Source organism: Ranitomeya imitator, chromosome 3 (genome assembly GCF_032444005.1).
Source record: "Ranitomeya imitator isolate aRanImi1 chromosome 3, aRanImi1.pri, whole genome shotgun sequence".
Classification (NCBI taxonomy): Eukaryota; Metazoa; Chordata; class Amphibia; order Anura; family Dendrobatidae; genus Ranitomeya; species Ranitomeya imitator.
The window spans coordinates 192,552,537-192,564,586 of NC_091284.1; the positions used below are offsets into that span (position 1 = coordinate 192,552,537).

At 39.5% G+C, this 12,050-nt stretch overlaps 1 pseudogene; it reads right to left on the reverse strand.

The window, feature by feature from the left end:
* Positions 1–676: 676 nt before the first annotated feature.
* LOC138671575 (nocturnin-like) lies at positions 677–8,605 on the reverse strand (annotated as a pseudogene).
* Positions 8,606–12,050: the final 3,445 nt, after the last annotated feature.

Below are 12,050 nucleotides of genomic sequence, written 5' to 3' on the forward strand. Positions count from 1 at the left end.
TCCTCTCATCCCTGGTCCGGGCTCTGCTTCCGTTCCTGTGCCCTCCGCCCGTTCTGCATCTGGGTCTGAGAGTGTCGGCTCCTCACCGCTGCTGTGCGTTCCCGGCTAACCACTTCCGGGTCCAGGCACGTCTCTGCCCCTCCAGTACTTCCGGAGTCCTGCTCCTCTGCAGGTATTAGGTGTTTGCGCAGGCGCTCTGGGGGCACAGGCGCTCCCTTTCCGTTACCTCTTCCTGGGATCATCTAAGTTAACCAATCCCTTCCCTGCCTCTACTATAAGAGGTGGGTCCTTTCACTTCCTGTTGCCTGATTGTCTTAGCTTTAGCCTTTGCTTCTGCTTTCACGTCTGGCCCTCCTGTTCCCTGTTCAGCGAACTCCCTCCGTTAGCGTCTTCGCTCCGTTTTTGCCGTCCTTTCCCTTCTAGTTTTTCTGGTTTCCCTGTTTCCGTTACTAACGTTTTTCCTTTTGTTTCCTTCCCTCAGCCTTGCTCCGTTCCAGTTCTTCAGCCTCCTTACAGCTCCCTGCATTTCTGTTCCACCCACCAGCATCCTCTTTCCAGCGTCAGCAGTATCTTCGCTTCCCTTCCTTCCTGGAGCCGTCCCTCTTGGTATCTACACTGTGGTTAAGTGACCTCTTGGCCTGCTCCTTACGGTCCCTGTATAGGGGTCGGTTCTACGCTAGGTCGCTCGCCCAGAGGTAGTTCTTCCCACGGTCCAGAGGGTCCACTCTAGTTCTATCCCGTTTGTTACAATTAAGCTGACGGATGAGGGCTGCAGTCTGCAGCTGTCAGTTTTGAACCTTTCCCATCTGCTTCAGGCCTTCAGGTGAGTGACGGCAAAGTACAACAACCAGTTTCCTTACACTGCAGAACCTCAGCAATGGCTACTTGGTTGGTTTTTAAAGTCCGAGCTGAGAGCCTGAACTTGACACTGCTGACAACTTCAAATCAATTCTGAAGGAAAAAAGGCACAGCCATCTGGCCCATTGTTTGTTCTACATCTAGACAGGGAGACCATGGCTTTGCCTAAAAAGTGCATTGATAGCCCATACTGCTAAGCATTGATTGGAAACTATTAAAATAGTGATCTACTTCTTGCAGGCACAATGACATCAGGGCGATACATGAGGATCTCTTCCAGGATCAAATACTTCCTTTGTTCCCTATTCAGCACCTCCGTCGGACATTTAATAAAGTTATCCTTCCCTTCCAAAAGAGTTTGAGCCAAGATATTCCATTGCATCTTTCAAAAGGTGTGTCAGCCCCTGAAGTCATCTATCAAATTAACAAACTCCCTGTGGAGCCTGGTGGGCTGTTCCCGCAGAGCAACTTGACATTCCTCCATAAGATCTTTGAGGTTCAATGGATCCAACTGTTTATGCTCAGATTCGTCAAGGTACTTCAGGTGTTGAGAAATGGTAGCTGTGCTGCTGAGCATCTTGCAAATGGCACTGTACAGGCAGCTGGTGCTGTTTCCCATGGAACACACTGATCAGGCAGAGCCCCCGGCCGCTATGGCTTCTGGCACTGGGGGTGAGTTTGTTCCCAGGTTAGATGCTGCCTTGGCAGGTCCATTCCTTATCAAGCCGGCCAGACTATGACAACAACCAAAACTAACCAGGGAGCTCAGGACAGGCAGTGAGAGCGCTCTCTTTCTCATCGGTTAGTGGTGTGGCTGCTGCAGAGAGGAGGTGCACAGTGCGGGCATGTCTCTTAGCGCAGAGCACAGCCTCCCTGCTAGACTCTGATAAATCTGGGCTTAGCTCGGAGGTGACCACAGATGACAGTTCTGCCTGCACTGGTATTCAAAAGTAGATGAGACCCCAAGTCAACTTTTTTTTTACACAGTACTTGACATGGCTGTGATTCAGCCTGAAGTGCCAACACAGTAAAGCTTGTTAATTGGCTGCATTGCAGCCTTTAAACAAGGTTTGTTTGGGCTGCGAAACCCCAACAGTAACACTGAGTTCTGGGAGAAGTCTGTGTTAGGGGTCAGTGTGTCCGTGATTGGACACTAGGTGTCTGGTATGGACACTGAACTTTACCTTTTAGGTTCAACCTCTAATTATGACATCATGACATCAAATGTGCATTTAGACCTAGTTGGCAACTGTTATACTGGTGAAAATTAAGTAACAGACCAGTGACAGAACAGAACTGGTGCGGTAGGGCTGGAAACAAGTAATGTACTAAGTTAGTATGATAACTTATTGTTTTTTTAACTATTTTCCAGGCAGATGTGAATTTAGAGAAACCGACCTAAATGGTAACTAGGGTATATTGGAAATAAAAATCTAGGTTTAGGGTTTTGTTTTTCTGTGGTGTAGTTTATTTATTTCCAATATAAAAATCTATTGCCATAAATGCATGCACTTTAGGCCACTATGGCTTTGCCTCTATTGATGGTCCCCTGATAAGCCCCTAGATCAGTAGGGGGTGAAACGCGTAGGGACGTGGACTATGAAACAATTTATGTGACTCAGATAAGTAACTTGTTTTAGTTTCTATAGCTTGCTGGCCACAAACAATTATGGCAATAGATTTGATACTATATGTGGCACAGCGGTACCAGGAGAATTTGGTGAATGTATATATCTATTGGATTGTACCAGAGCTTGCTATGAAACTATTTCTATTCCTTTGGCTCACAATTTGCTAAAGAGTAGATCTGGATGTTAACTTGAAATTAGAGGACAATATATACATAGTCATTTTGGATTTGCTCTTTTTTTGTCATGCTAATGACAGTTACAGCATGAGCCTTTAATAATGTGTGCAACCTGTAAAGCGCTGCGGAATATGTTAGCGCTATATAAAAAATAAAGATTATTATTATGAGGGCAATTTGTAGTCCTTTGAATGGACACAGTTTGGCAACTCCCAAAAAACTCTAGTAAATACTAGAGGGTTTATTTCTATCTCTATCTTAGGAGAGGCTATTTTATACATTTTTATAGCCAAAGGAATTAGCTATTTGTGTCCATGGTGGTGGGTTTTGGGTTGGGTAGCTGACAGTGCCTTCAGGGATAGAAGGGACAGGCGTCGCGGAGTGGGGATGCTGTGTCAAACTTAGGGTGCCAACCTCCACTGTCAGGAAGGTTGTGCGTGTGTAGGACTTTATTAGGGCCACATTAGGTTTGTGTACCATTATCTTTAATCTGGCACTTTCCAGATTAGTACTCTTGTACCAATACACAATTTCAGTTTGGTGATGGTAATTTATGTATTTCTCTAGTGTTGATCATTTGGTCTTTTTAAATATTTTTGAATAAAAAATGCTTTCAGGGTTTTGTTTTTCTGTGGTTCAGCAGATGTGAATTTAGCAAAATAGAGGCCAGCTGTCTGCCTTTTTGCTCGTCCTTGTAAATAAAATTTACAACCTGCCTCAAAATGCAAAAAAAATGCTAAAAAAGTGAACATTTGCATTTATATTTAGAAACAACTTGCTGTGCATCTGTTTAATATTTTGATCTTCTTTTACCTACTCAAGGTTCCAAAACTGTGAAGCGGTTAAAAGAAGTGATCTCACCATCATTTAGGTGGATTTCACTTGGACGTCCTCACTATTTTATACAATAAAATTAAAAAAATTGTGGCTGCCAAAACAAAAAGTGCTCTAGAAATGATTGGAAAGATACATAAAAGATGTTTCAGGGCAACAGGCGCTCATGTGTCCTCAAGCGTCCATTATAGGTTTATACTTAAAACATACAATTCTGCCCTTCACCTCTCCAAACAAACCTACTTCAACACCCTCATCCCCTCACTATCCAATAATCCTAAAAATGACTCTTTGACACTTTTCACTCTTTCCTCAATCAAACAGTATAGGCCCCCACCACCAACCTCAATGCTGATGATCTGGCCAATTATTTCAAAGAAAAAATTAACATACCCAACAGGAAGTTTTCCCCAAATCCCCTAATATGCACTCTCCTCCCTCCTGCAAATCTGCATTGTCATATGTTTATGGGCTCAAAGTGCTCACAGATAAAGATGATTTTTTAAGGGGTGCAGTTTCCAAAATGAGTCACTTTGGGAGGTGTTTTTTCTTTACTTTTGGGCATCAAGGGCTCTGAAAATACAATAGGGTATCTACAATCTATTCCAGTCAAATTTCCACTCCAACGATCAAATAGTACTCGCTTCTTTCTGAATCATACCTTGTTCACATATATGGTCTAATGCTGCAGTAGGAATAAAATGTGCAATAAACTGAGGAGTAAATTTTTTCCATTAACTTTTGTGAAAGTTAAACAATTTGCATTTTTCATTTTTTTGGCCCAATTTTTAAAAATTCTGTGAACATCCTGTGGGTTTAAATTCTGCATAATACCCCAAGATGAATCCCTTGAATGGTATAATTTTCAAAATAGGGTAACTTGTGCGGGCTCTCTGTCTCTGTTTCCTTGGCACCAAAAGAAATCTGAAAATGTGAATGGCATTTTCAATCTGTTCCAGAAAAATTTGCTTTTCAAAAGTCAAACAACAAAACTACAGTTCACAGCTTTTTCTAGTGGGACTAGGTAAAAAAAAAATTCAATCTGATTTGGCCAAAAGTAAAAGAATAAATGAATCCCCACCAAACAATATTTCAAGATAAAACAAAATAGTTTTTGTGAGCACAGAATTGGTATTGCCTGCACTCAAAAAGTAAAGTAATGCTCCTTCTTTACGGAGCCCTACCCAAAGAGTCATTTCTGAAGCCATATAGGTTATTTTTTATGTGGGACTATTAACTTATGAAATTGTGTGATATATTTGGTATATTTTTCACCTATTATTCTTTGCAAGATATTTAAAAATTCTCAGACACCTGTGTTGTAATAATTCTCACTTCACCACTAGTTTCATTTGTATGAGTGTATTTTTTCCAAATTAGGTCACATGTAAGAAGTTCCTGCAGTTTTGGCAGCTTAGATGTTCTGCAAAAGGCATCCACAAACTGTTCCATCAAAAACTGTGTTACAAAACCCAAATAGTGCTTCTTGATGTCCAAGAGAAAAAACAATATATTGCATCAAAAATTGTTCTCCAAAAATCAAATAGAACTCCTTCTCTTCAGAACCATTTTATGACCAAACAGTAAATTTCAACCACAAATAGGTATTACTGCATTTACTAGAAATTGCTTAACAAATAGATCTATTTTCTCTTGTGAAACTATAAAATTTGGGACCATTTAACACTTTCGTAATGGAAATTGTAATGTACCATTTTATCATGCCACTTTGTGATAATTGCTGAGCACCAAAGGGTTAATAAACTTTTTGACAGTTGTTTTAAATTCATTGAGTGATGTAGTTTTAAAAATGGTATCACTTTTGGTTTTCTTATAATAAATATATGCATTAAAGTTACTTTAAAGGTGAATAGGTTCCTCAAAAAATAGGTTTTGTAAATTTCCTTGAAAAAAATAAAAATTGCTGCTAAATTTTTAAGCTTTCTAAGATCCTTACAAAATAAAATTATGTTTAAAAATGATGCTATGTAAAGTAGATATACAGTATAATAAAAATTATGAGTAAACTTATTTTGTGTGGTATGACGATCTGTTACAGATGAATAAATGTTTTGAAATTCGAATTTTCCAGCTTTGCAAATTTTCCATCCAAATTTTAATTTTCAGTTAATTAACTTGCCGCAGATTTTAATACTTCATAGCCTCTAATGAAAAAGACATCTATAAGATTCTCAGGTCTCCCAGTAATGTATTGAACCTATTTTAACTACATTAAGGACTGAGCCACTTTGTAAGTTATTGACTGAGCCTCATTTTTTTAAATCTGACATGGGTCACTTTATGAGGTAATAAATCTGGAATGCTTCAACAGATTCCAGTAATTCTGAGAATGTTTTTGTTCCACATGTTAGTGGTAAACTTTGATCTATATTATTTGTGTTTTTTTTAGGAAAATATCAAAAATGTACAACATAAAATTAGCAGTTTTCAGATTTCAAACTTTGAATTTTTTTGCACTTAAATCAGATAGTTATACCACACAAAATAGTCTTATCTTATTCTTATGACTTAGTCTTAATCTTATTTAATGAAGGAAAGTATAAAAAAATCCTGCTGTGGTGTTTACATTCCTCATGCAATAGAACAAGCTGAATGGCAAAACAAGTGCTAGTAATATCCCAAAAGTACCGTAATTGGAATGAAAAAATAACTTTTAACCAAGCCAATGGAATTGAAAAGAAAAGTCTTGAGTGAGGAAAGGAAGGGCTCAATTCTGGCTTTACTAGCAGATGGATACAGTGAGCGTCATGTTGCCTCCATCCTTAAAATTTCTAAGACGGCAGTCCATTACAACAAGGTCAAGTAGCAGACATTGGGGACAACAAAGAAACAGACCGGCAGGGGGCAAAAATGACTCTCCACTGACCGGGATGGCCTTCATCTTATTCGAATGTCACTCAGCAACCGCAGAATGACATATAAAAGGAATGGCAAATAGCAGCTGGGGTCAAGTGCATGGCAAGAAAATTTTGTAACAGGCTCCTAGAGGCAGGACTCAAGTCATGTAATGCTAGAAAAAAGCCTTTCATCGATGAGAAGCAAAAGAGAGCCAGGCTGAAATTTGCCAAAGACCATAAGGATTGGACTATAGAGGACTGGAGTTAGGTAATCTTCTCTGATGAGTCTAATTTTCAGCTTTGCCCAACACCTGGTCGTCTAATGATTAGACGGAGACCTGGAGTGGCATACAAGTCATAGTGTCTGGCACCCACCATGAAATTTGGTGGAGGATCGGTGATGCCTGGGGATTCTTCAGCAAGGCTAGAATTGGGCGGGTTAATCTTTGTGAAGGACACATGACTCAAGCCGCATACATAGTTATCCTGGAAAAACAGTTGATTCCTTCTGCTCAGGTAATGTTCCCCAACTCTGAGGACAGTTTTTTTCTCGCAGGACAATGCACCATGCCACACAGCTAGGTCAATCAAGGTGTGGATGAAAGACCACCACATCAAATCCCTGTCATGGCCAGCACAATCTCCAGACCTGAACCCCATTGAAAACCTCTGGAATGTAATCAAGAGGAAGATGGATATTCGCAAGCCATGAAACGAAGAAGAACTGCTTACATTTTTGTACCAGGAGTGGCATAAGGTCACCCAAAAGCAGTGTGAAAGACTGATGGAAAGCATGCCAAGATGCATGAAAGCTGTGATTAAAAATCATGGTTATTCCACAAAATATTGATTTTTGAACTTTTCCTGAGTTAAAATATTATTTTGAGTTAACACTATTGTTGTTTCTAAATGATTATGAATTTGTTTTTTTTGCATTATTTGAGGTCTGCAAGCAATGGATTTTTTTTGCTATTTTGACAATTTCTCATTTTCAGAAAATAAATACAAAATGTATTGCTTGGAACTTCGGAGACATGTTGTCAGTAGTTTATAGAATAAAAGAAAAATTTACATTTTACTCAAAAATATGCATATAGAGAGAAAAATCAGAAAAACTGAAAATTTTGCACTGGTCTCTTAATTTTTGCCAGAGCTGTATATTGAAACAATTATGAAAAATACTCAATGTAGGTGTTGACTTCCCGCCACTGCACAGGAGGAATCTTGAACCACGTCTGCTGCAGTCTCCCATTCTCCTAGAGCCATAGTGGAGCCTGCTCAGCAGAGACATCAGTCCCAGCATCTGGCTCAGGCTGATACTGGATGACTGGTTATTACTGCCCTTCCAGGCTCTGTCATTGTAGCCAGCTATGTTCAACAGCGAGCAGGTCTTTCTGGGACTAAGTCCCACTTTTCCCATACTGAGCATGCCCACAGGACAACCTCCCATTGGAGGTCTGGGGTCACATGCTCAGGTCCTGTAGCAGCTCCTATTAGACCACCAGGAAGATACTTGTCTGCTACAGATATAAAAGGTTCACATGGCCGCACAGCCATGCACTAGTATCAACCTATGTTTTGAGCATTGCTACTGTGTGATCATGTTTGCATCAGGTCAAGGTTGGCTGAAATAAGCCCTTAGAATACCGGAACCTCCGGTGAGGAGTTTTGTGTGTTTAGATTCAGGTCTTGGCTGAAATAAGCCCCTAGAATACCGGCACCTCTGGTGAGGAGTTGTTTGTGTGCTATGCTGACTGCATGACCACAGTTTTGCTCTGTTTGGAAGCTGTGTTCCTCTGTGAGGTTAACAGGGCACAGCGTTTCCCTATCTTAGTGATTCTGTGACGTAACAGAGTTCGCTAATACCGCCATATAGCACCGCCAATTGCTAGCAGCAGGTTCCTCTCCTGCATGGTGGACCCCGGGTTGCGAACGCACCTATTATTACATATATTTATACTCGGTGAGTTCTGCCAACTCTAACAGTAGGTTAGTAAGAGATATAGCTGTACATCAATGCATAAGTGTTACCTCTCAGACTGACCAATATGTAGGAACAATTAATCCTGGTAGTACTGAATGGCAGCACAAGTATCTAAAAAGATGTAGGTAAACCCTGTAATAGAATTATTCCTGTTTAAAGGTGAGAATGTATGGTCATTCTCAAAAGCAAATAAATATAAGTTGGAATGTTCTCACCCATGAAGTATTCAGGAGTAAGATAGTCGGGTCTGACTTGGCCCTTCATGTGGTCCCATTAATCTCACGTAATACCCAAAGCATCAATAGGTATGAGGTGTGCTGCTCCCAATGTGCTTTCTCTATCAAAAGATTTATCAGGTGAGTTTTATATGACTAGTGGGAACCCTCCGACTGTCATGCCACAATGTCACCGCTGGTCAATGCTTCTTCAGTGGTAGTAGTGAGCCTTGCAATATCTCATCATTAACGCAACACAATAAATGTTGACGGGTGATTCTCTTCCGATAGTGTACAACGTCACTTCCAATGAGTGGAGAGCATTACCTGGTGGTGGCGTGCAAACATCATCTCCGGGCAGAGCATCAATCTACACACCTTCTTATGAGGTCAGCATAGGAGGTGGGGACATTTAAATGCATTACGACCCCTTAACAGCATTTCAATGCAGCAACACAAAAATGCGTATGTACAGTTTTGCCAGCTTATAATCCCAGGTATCTCTTCACAATAAGACTATAAGGGCTGGCAAACAATACATCATAAGCGGCGTCCTAACTTGTGGACTCCCCAATGAAATAGAATGGGGCTAAGAAACAGGGGCAAGGCAGGAAAATAGCCATGGTAATTATAGAAGCATATAGTCATATGAGGTTTTTTTTGAGAAATGAGTTATACTTTAGAATTACATCATTATTTACCATATTGTGTTCTTGGAAAAGAGAACAAAATTCCAAGTGTGGTGAAATTGCAAAAAAAGTATGATTCCATAATTGTTTTTATTTTGTTTTTTTTAATTTACTATGTTTACTAAATGCTAAAGTTGACCTGCCAGTATGATTCTCCATGTCATTATGAGTACATAGTTGCAAAAATGTATAAGTTCTTTTTATTTAAGTGGTTAAAAAAAGCTGAAATTTGTATGAAAAAAAAACACAAATTGTCGATTTTCCAAGACCCGTAGCATCTCCATTTTTCCTGATCTGGGGCTGGTTGAAGATTTATTTTTTTGTGATTCAAGCTGACATTTTTATTGATACTATTTTGGGGTAGATACTATACTTGGTCGCCTCTTATTGCATTTTATTGCAATGCTGCAATGTTCAAAAAAAATAATTCTGGCATTTTTTTCTTGTTATGCCATTTACTGATTGGATTAATGTAATTCATTTTCTGATTGATCAGACATTTCTGAATGCAGCAAAGCAAAATATGTGATTTTTGTACTGTCTTGTTTTATTTTAAAGTTGGGTGATTTGAATTTTTATGTATTTAAAATATTTAAAATATTTTTTTATTTTTTTCCCACTTTTACTGACGTCAATAGTCCTTTGTAGAGATTTCAAGCTGCTATCATCCGGTCTGTTCTACACATAGCAGTATAAGTTCTTCTGCAAACTCTGTTGTGAATCATCTGTCCGGCAGCTAATTTCTTTCCTCATTAACATCAATAGGAACTACATGATTGGCTGGTAGCAGTCAGGTGGTGAGTGACATAATGTAAGGTCATTATACTTTTAAGAAAATTGAAATGAAATTTCATTCACCAAAACTAGCGTTATGGCTTTGCGGAAAAGTATTAATTCTCCTGACCATTTCTGTTTAATTTGTGGTGAATATACAGTGCTGAATCAACAGCTGAGCACTATAGACTTTGTGAAAAAAGCATACTTTGCATCCTTCGGACTAAAACTTGGAGATAAAGTTTGGATGCCTGATAAAGTGTGCAACGGTGTGTTGAGGACCACCGCGATTGGTTCAAAGGTTTGAAAAATGTTTTCCGCTATGGGATTCCTATGGTAGGGCAAGGGAAAAAGAACCTGTTACTCTTGTTCATGCAATGTGAAAGGGTATAATTCCAAATGGAAGCATTCCATTTCGTACCCCAATCTTCACTCAGCAATTCATCCCATCCCCATGGCACAGATATACTAGTACCCAATGCCCCTGCTACCTTGGAAGAAATACCTAGCTCCAATGAAGGTGGAATAAAACCTGAACCAGATGACGAATCAAGTTCTGACTTTGAGGATGATACAAGACCAATTTTTTTTTTCCCAGGAGGGGATGAAGGATTTTATAAGATACATGAATTTTTCCAAAGATGGCCCTGAGTTACTCGGACCAAGGCTCAAAAGCAAGAATGAAATGTTAACAGGAGTGTCTTTTTATGGTTCAGACATCGTGAAAAGGAGATCGCTCCTTAATTTGCCCAGGAAGACAAGTTGGTTTATTGCATCGCTGTCAAAAGGTTTGATGGGTAAATTCAAAATCCAATATGATTCAGCGCAATGACGTCTTTTTATAGATTCTTCAAAATGAAGTCTCAAAGCAGTTTTACTCCACAACTGCAGTTTTTACGCTTCCATCCCTGTCGGTTGTTCCATAGTTGAAGAAAACCTACAAAAACTTGCAATTGCTTCTTTGTAAACTTAAATATGAAGACCATGGTTGGCAAGTGTATAGGGATTTGAAAGCCTTGTGCAAGCTGCTCAGGCAACAAGCTGGGTATACCAAATACCCTTGCTTTCTGCGTCCATGGGACAGTCGAGGCTGAAAAAATCACTGGACCAAGAAGAGTTGGCAGCTGAGGGTGCTCGCAGTCGGTGAAAAAAATTTCCTCTGTGAAACTTTGGTACCTCCCTATAAAGTTCTTCTACCACCTCTCCCCATAAAATTTGGCTTGATGAGGCAATTCATAAAATCACTTCCAAGAGATGGGGAATGGTTCAAATACTTGTCAACAAGTTTCCAAGCCTCTCAGTGGCAAAATTGAAGGAAGGTGTGTTCATCAGACGAGACATTAGAAGGCTTATAGCTGATATAGAGTTTGTCAATACCATAACGGATCCTCAAAAATAAGGGAGGATTGCCTTTAAAGAGGTCGTAGAGAAATTTTTAGGCAAAAAAAAAAACCTAACTACAAAAAGATCGTGAGACAAATGCCGAAAGCATTTCAAGCTTTAGGTTGCCTGATGAGTTTGAAAGTGCATTTCCTCTATTCCCACCTTGACTACTTTATTGAAAATTTGGGAGCTGCTATTGAAGAGCATAGTGGACAGTTCAAGCAAGACTTTAAAGAGATTGAAAGAAGATACCAGGGGAAATGGAGCATTACAATGATGGCAGACTACTGTTGGATGTTTCAGAGAGACATTCCAGATGCTACTCAATAACATAAATGTAACAAGAGCACATGTTAGTGAGCTCATTTCAGTTAGTGAGCTCATTCAAGTCTATTTTCATTTATTTTGTGATATTGCGTTATTTAGGATAATTACCTAAATTGTCAGGAAACATGATGTCCTATGACAAAATGGGGAACATTTTCGGATACAGCGCACCAAAAAACATAAAGATTACATGAAATAACCAAAACAGCTCTTGCAATTTTATTTTTTTGCAGACCTGTATAATTTGGTGATAAGAATTTATCATTATTGGACAGATATTGAACTTGATGGACCTTAGTCTTTTTTAACCCCTTAGTGACA